Source organism: Atta cephalotes, assembly GCF_000143395.1.
Source record: "Atta cephalotes unplaced genomic scaffold scaffold00014, whole genome shotgun sequence".
In the NCBI taxonomy this organism is placed as follows: Eukaryota; Metazoa; Arthropoda; class Insecta; order Hymenoptera; family Formicidae; genus Atta; species Atta cephalotes.
In genome coordinates this window covers 2446804-2453716 of record NW_012130078.1, presented here as the reverse complement: position 1 = coordinate 2453716, position 6913 = coordinate 2446804, and the positions used below count along the sequence as shown (strand labels likewise).

The 6913-nt window shown below is 28.8% G+C and overlaps 1 pseudogene; it reads left to right on the top strand.

The window, feature by feature from the left end:
- LOC105617862 overlaps positions 1 to 5529 on the top strand; it is a 9744-nt pseudogene extending 4215 nt beyond the window's left edge.
- The last annotated feature ends 1384 nt before the right edge of the window (positions 5530 to 6913 follow it).

Sequence of the window (6913 nt, the reverse complement as noted above, 5' to 3'; positions counted from 1 at the left end):
TTATGTCGTCATTTTTAAAGATAAATATCAAAAATATATTATAAAAATTCAAGTTAAACAGAACTGTTTTATAATAATGATTGTCTCTGTTCGTATAAATATATCGTATGTAAATATATTGTAGTAGTTGAATAGATAAAAATTCTAGGCTTGTTAGTAGATCTATTCTGTAACTTTTAATGCAAGTTTCGTTATTGTTGTGTGTAACGTCCTCCGTAAAGTTTTTTCTTATTATGGTTTTTTTATTATGGAATGGCGTTATAACGATAATGAAACTTGTTAAGCGTAATCGAGTAGTCCTGCAGTTTTGTAAGAATGATATAGTAATGACATAACAATATTGTGTTCATGAGCAATAATAAAGGGTTGGCATAATCGGTTTTAAAAAAGAAGTCAGTACATTACACGTTACTTTTGAAAAGTGATCTTCATAACGCCGACACTACCGGTTCTGTCATAGAAAATTGCGATGTTACCCTCCCCCCTCCCAAAAAAAAAAAATCATGGAAGTAGTGCTCTACGAAGAGAGCGCTTAGAGATCACCAAGCCTTTGGGCATAAATTTTGTTAACACGGCTCTGTTCATGTACGTATATATCCATGTATTTATGCATGTGCTCGTGCCCACGAAAAGAATGAACATCAAGCCGCTCGCTAGGATGATGCATTTTACATTATTTAATAGATTTTATGCTCAAGTGTCAAAGCGATCGGTGTCTTTGCTGTAATCAGCCGGAGGTTATTAATATTAATATAACGTTATTAATATAACGACGCGACGATTTACTATTTTGTAAAATTTTTCTTAGAATTGATTTCGTAGCTCTTTACTTCATCGGTGATCCGCACGAGCGTAAAGTTGCTGAATATCGCAGTAACAAATTTTAAAATATCTTAGCAGATAAACAAATTATTAGCTTATACTTTTTTAACAAAAATTTCTGAATATAAATATAATGACGCATTCGGAGAGCAAGCTGTCAGCATTATTGTATTATTCTATTTTTATACTGTTAGACATAAAACAAAGACAAAATGACTCACGTTCCTCGAACGTGACTTATCTAATTGCTTTCTCATTTATTGTCGCGATAGATATGTTGAAATTTTTCCATGAATGACGCAACATGCGGAAAACATAACATGCAAGAATTTTCTACAGTAAAGTCTATTCTATGTGCTTTTTGTTTTCTGTTTTCTGCTATTTTTTATATCTTGTCTTTTTGCTTCTTCCGGTTTTTTGTCTTATATCGTCTGAGAATAACGAACTTCAAAAGAAACAAGAAATACATAGCAAGAAATACAATTATCGATAAAACAGTTGCAAAGGAAAAAAAAAGCAAAAGATAAAAAACAAGAAACAGGAAACAAAGAGTACATTATAGAATAGGCTTAATTTTTCAAGGAAACATGCTAAATGTTTATTATGTACCCTTTTTTTACTGGGAAATTTTCTATTCAACATCAAAGTGTTTTTTATTGGAATTTTTACTTACTTTATTAAATTGAAAAATTAATTCCAATGATATATTTTACATTTTGGAAATTAGTTTGCATATCTTCGCGTCCTTTCACAGAATAATCGAGCTGCAGAAAAGATACTACAACAGATGCTAGCGAAAGATCCGCCAGAGAACTCATGGGACACACTGGGTTCGTCCAATGGCATGCCCTTCGATGATGATACAAAGGAGTTATTGAGGAAGTGCCTCAATATCTCCGTATCGCCACCAATCAGCATGACGGAGCTAATCAAACGAAGCAATGCATTCCCTTTGAAGTTTCCAATTAATACTGTGCTGCTTTGAAGGACAAGGGAATTAGCACGGATTTTATTGAGGTTTGTATAAAATAAGTTATTTGCTTGAGTGATTAGTATATATGGTCAAACAAAAGGAACGAATGCTTAATTAAATAATATTTCTATTTTAATTGATACTTTTTTTAAATATTTGAGAGAGATATATTTAAGAGAGAAATCGTTTGAAATTTTTATTATCAAAAATTTATTTGTTTGTTTAGAAATCTTTAGAAATTTTCTTTACAAGAATATATAGTTTAGAATATATAGTTATAGAATATATAGTTTAAAGATTATAATTCTGTCCTCGAATCTCAAATGTTTTTTTTTATTTTAATGTTTAATAATATCGACTAATTTAATACATATTTGATGATCTTTGATGACATTTTTTAGTTAAATGCAAATTCAGTATATCCACTGATACACGAAGCGATGTTGCCCTTGATTGCGCGATGATTGAAACATAAACAATTATATCGTAGCTCTGTTGAGAAAGTCATGTATGCGGACATGGACCTCATCCAATTCATCCATCGCCTACTGGATAAGAGAGTGGCCTCTTTTTATGGAGCTAAAGATCGATGGAAATTACTTGATAACAAGAGAGGATTCGGTGCCTGGGAGAGTGTTGGCTCCGATCAGGAGAAGGAACCACTGGTAAATACATGGCGCCGTCTTAATCAAGCAATATACTTTATAAAAAATAATTATTATGGTTAAATTATCTTTTAAATTGTTCTTTTTATATTATCACAAAAGTAGTTACATATATATTTAAATAATATAACGAACTGGAGAAGTGTTTTTCAATTTTTTTATTTCCATAAAAATTTCTATTCTTATTCTTCTCTTTTACTTTAAATCTTTTACTTAAATCTAAATTTATAATATAGCTATGAGCTATTAAATTGAAATTAAGATTAATGTAATGTTATATACATTAATCATTTATCGATATTGGAAGTTTATTGGATGTTAAAAACAAGATAAAGTTTCATAGCATCACATTCTCTCGTATGTCACCTTCTTTGACGTCAATGCTTTAAAATCTCATGAATAGGTCCTAACAAAATGCTTGAGCTATGATGAGATTAAACTGTCGGCAATGATGGGTGTCGTCTCATACGGAGTTCATAAACGACGGTTCGCGAAATAATAGAGGTATCGTGAGCTCTGATCCAGACGCCATTCAATCTAGAGGGATTATTATGAGTGTCGTAGGCACAAGGTCATATTCATTTATTTAATCCCTCCTTCTTTAGGAATATTTTTATACGTGCAAACTCTCCGTAACAATGCTGTCGAGCCTGTAGATGCGTATTCTATTTTTATCTCGGTTGCATGCGATTATTTATAATTGTAAAATTTCGCCGTTAAAAAATTGTTGAAATTATAAACAATTAGTCATTTTTACTTTTTTATTTTTATTATAATACTGTCTTTTGTAGATATTAGAATTTGTCGTTGTAAAGTTGCTATCATTAAATTTAAGTCATTCGTATCACTTAATTTGTCATATAGATTCAAAAAACCCCGATATGGAGTATCAAGATATTGCCGTTACACCACAACAGAACAATACAGATAATGGGTAAGCAGTAATTTTTCGTAATAATTGTTAATTGAATATAAATTTATTGAGCGATACACAGAAAAAAAGTTTTATAAGTTTCATAAATATAGTCATTGGAATTGTTCAACTAAATCGATTCTTTAAATTAAGAAATATAATTGATTGCATTTAAACTAAAATTTTGGGATTAAAAATAATTTTTATTCAAAAATAAATTGTTTTAATAAAATGTAAATACAAGTTTTAAGTCCAAATAAATTGTTTCCTCTATATATATATATATATATATATCCGAGAAGAAACATTGTATCGCATATGGAAACATCAATGTTTCAATAATATCTATAGTTAATTTTTTTAATTCTTTCTCTTGCTAATAATAAAGATTTTAATTAATAAGATGTGTCCATGCATCGTTTCTATCAAAATTTATTGCATATGCAATTTGTATTTGTGGTAAGATAATAATAGATTAATAACTGAATTAAATTACATTGTAATGTATACTCTCTAGTTCTTTTGCAGTATACAAATAAAACTTTTTTGAAAGAATCAATCTATGTGAAATAGATACGGATCCGCGATAGATGGCACATTTGAAAAAAAATGCGGGATGCGTGTTTTATGGGCCAAATTTTATGGCGAGGATTATCACCCATTCTACGATGAAACCGTGAAACATATGAAATATGTTTCGAAAGAGAACAGGCGGTATATATCATTGGGCAAACAATTAATCTTCGATATCAAAAATTATATGAAGAGAACCCTGCTCTATAGAGATAATACTGCTTGAAGCAAACAGCCACGCTGAGAAGCAAAATAGCATCGCTTTCTTACACGTGGTTGGTTTTGGTTTCGGTTAGTATGAAGCTTTTATTATTAAAGCGTATGAGATTAAAATTAACTGTTATAATGTTAAGTTATAAGTATAAGACTAAAAACTTAAATATTATATACAACAAATTTTATTAAAATTATTTTTCATTGTTTTCTTTATTTATTAATTAATAATTATTATTTATTAATTAATAATTATTAATAATAATTATTAATTATTGGTCAGGTGTCTGGAAAATAATTGAAGATCAGGAAGTCTACTTCCTGAAAACATTCGAGATTGCCATAAAAAAAATGAACAAGAAGCTCAAATACGTTTCTGACGTTATGTTTGCTTATTTCCAACAGAAATGCGGTAGTGCGGGAAACGGCGATTATCTGGGTGGTTAATATTTAATAAACGGATAAATATAAATATGCTTACAACTTTTATACATCACAATGATTATTTTTAGATATAAAAATACATTTTGCTTTGAGAGAACCACATAACAGACTATTTCGAGCCGAAGACTCAAGTAAACTCTTCATTGTAACTTATGCTAGCGATGGAAATACGTTACCAGGTTTAAATTATTTATTCCAATATTTATTTATTTATCTAAAAATAAGTATTTGTTTATTTAATGTCAATTATACTAATATAAACTTCAGGTGATGTCAGACGCCGATTTTTTCAAAGTTTTTATAGCTATTTTTGTCAAAAATGAAGAAATCTGTTTTAGTTTAAATTGAGTCTTTCATTTAAAAAAATTTTTTTTTTATAAATATCCGATTTTACACATGTTTAAAGCAGTATATTTTTTGCCAGTGGAACCGTTTTTTTACTATTAATTATTATTTTGGTGTTCTATATGTGTGTCGAGCTTTAAAAAATTGAGTATAAATTTATTCTTAAGAAAAAATACTGCTTTACAAACAATATCAAAAACAAACAATATCAAATACAAAAGAATTTCTTTTAATAAAATTTTTTAATTAATGACAGATTTTTTTCATACTTTTTGAGAAATAATTAAGAAATAATTATAAAAGTTTGAGAAAAATCAGTGTCCGACGTTCTCTGAGATTTACTTGTGAGATATCTTTATCAACATCTTTCTCTTCAAGACAATGTTGTTTTTGCAGGAAATGAATTCTGGTTTGGAAAGCTAAAAACTAGTGGCGATCCCGCGGCCGCATGCAGCACTCAAATAGCCGAGCTACATAATTCTAAAATTAATCCACGCGCATGCGGCGCCAACTTGCATGTCACATCCGCGGAGCATGGAATCCTCCACATATCGGATTACGCGAAGCTCCATCTTATTTAGGTAACCCAAGTGCTTCCTTATCAACGCTGGTCTTGTTGAATGAAGTTCGATTTTGCAATCTACAGTAGTATGAATGTTGCCTTTATATTTATATAATGCGATAACACATATCTTTATTCAGTTGAAATAAAAATCTCAACTCTCTTTATTTTATCTTTGTATTTATTAGCAGAAATATTAAAATTATCGATAATACATTGCGTGTATTTTATAATATTCAATTAAAAAATTGAAAAAATTGAATTATTCAATAAAAAATTATTATTAGGAGTTTATTAAATGATTTATATTCCTTCTTTCCTCCATTTCTTATCCTCCTTTATACAATAAAGAAATTAATTAACTTAATTATTTAAATTTTTTTGTTATAATGAGAGATCTTAATAATCTCACATTTGCCCTTATAAGGAAATCACATGAAGTGATAAATTCTAATTTTAATAAAACTTTGTATACATATAGGTTATATAAATTATTAATTTAGAAAATGTCTATTGCAATGGAAAAATGGTTTGAAAGGATGAAATCACCTCTTATGTGGTAAAACGGTTTTCAGTTTTTCCCATTATATCTTATCATCTCCGTCAATATTGTTTTTGAAAAATAAAAAAATGGTTTTAATTAAAAAAATTTTATAAAATAAATTTTAGTTTATTAAAATATTATTGATGTAAAATGAATAGAGATAATTTTATTGTAAAGCTTTTACATAAAACATATTTTTTGATATATCAAATAATTTTAAAAATTTAATAAAAAAAGCTAAAACCCACGTTTTAACTCCCAAATAGCAGCACTTACAAAGCATAAAAAAAAAGCATATAATCGCTTTTTAGCGCTTTACAAGCGCTGTTGTGCTATATGGACTATATAATAAGTGATTTCACCTCTTCAAATTTTTTCACCGCAACTAATATTTTCTAAATTCATTTTTATATGTAATCTATATGTTCCAGACAGCCAAATAAGGGCAATCTGTTGCTATTTTGCTGTCACTTATTCCACATTCAATTTCACCAAACTAAAAATGTTTCCAAACTGTCTATTGTTCTGATGTCACGTAAAGTCTTCCTTAGAATTCAAAAAACTGGCAAGTTGTCATCATACGTGCATGGCGTGTCGTCAGTTTGCTATCAACGACGAGTTTATTTCTCAATATATACTCTTACAATTTCTTAAACTCATGAAATTTATTTGCCCCCTCTTGATGCTAACTCAGTTCACATTTTCAATGACAGCAAATTCAATAAGTTGAAAACAATACATGCAGTGCATCAATTTATTCCATATGCTAAATCTCTTGGCTATCTGGGGTATACAAAGTTTCATTAAAATCAGAATTTAACACTTCATATGATTCCCTTATTAGATATTTTATATAATT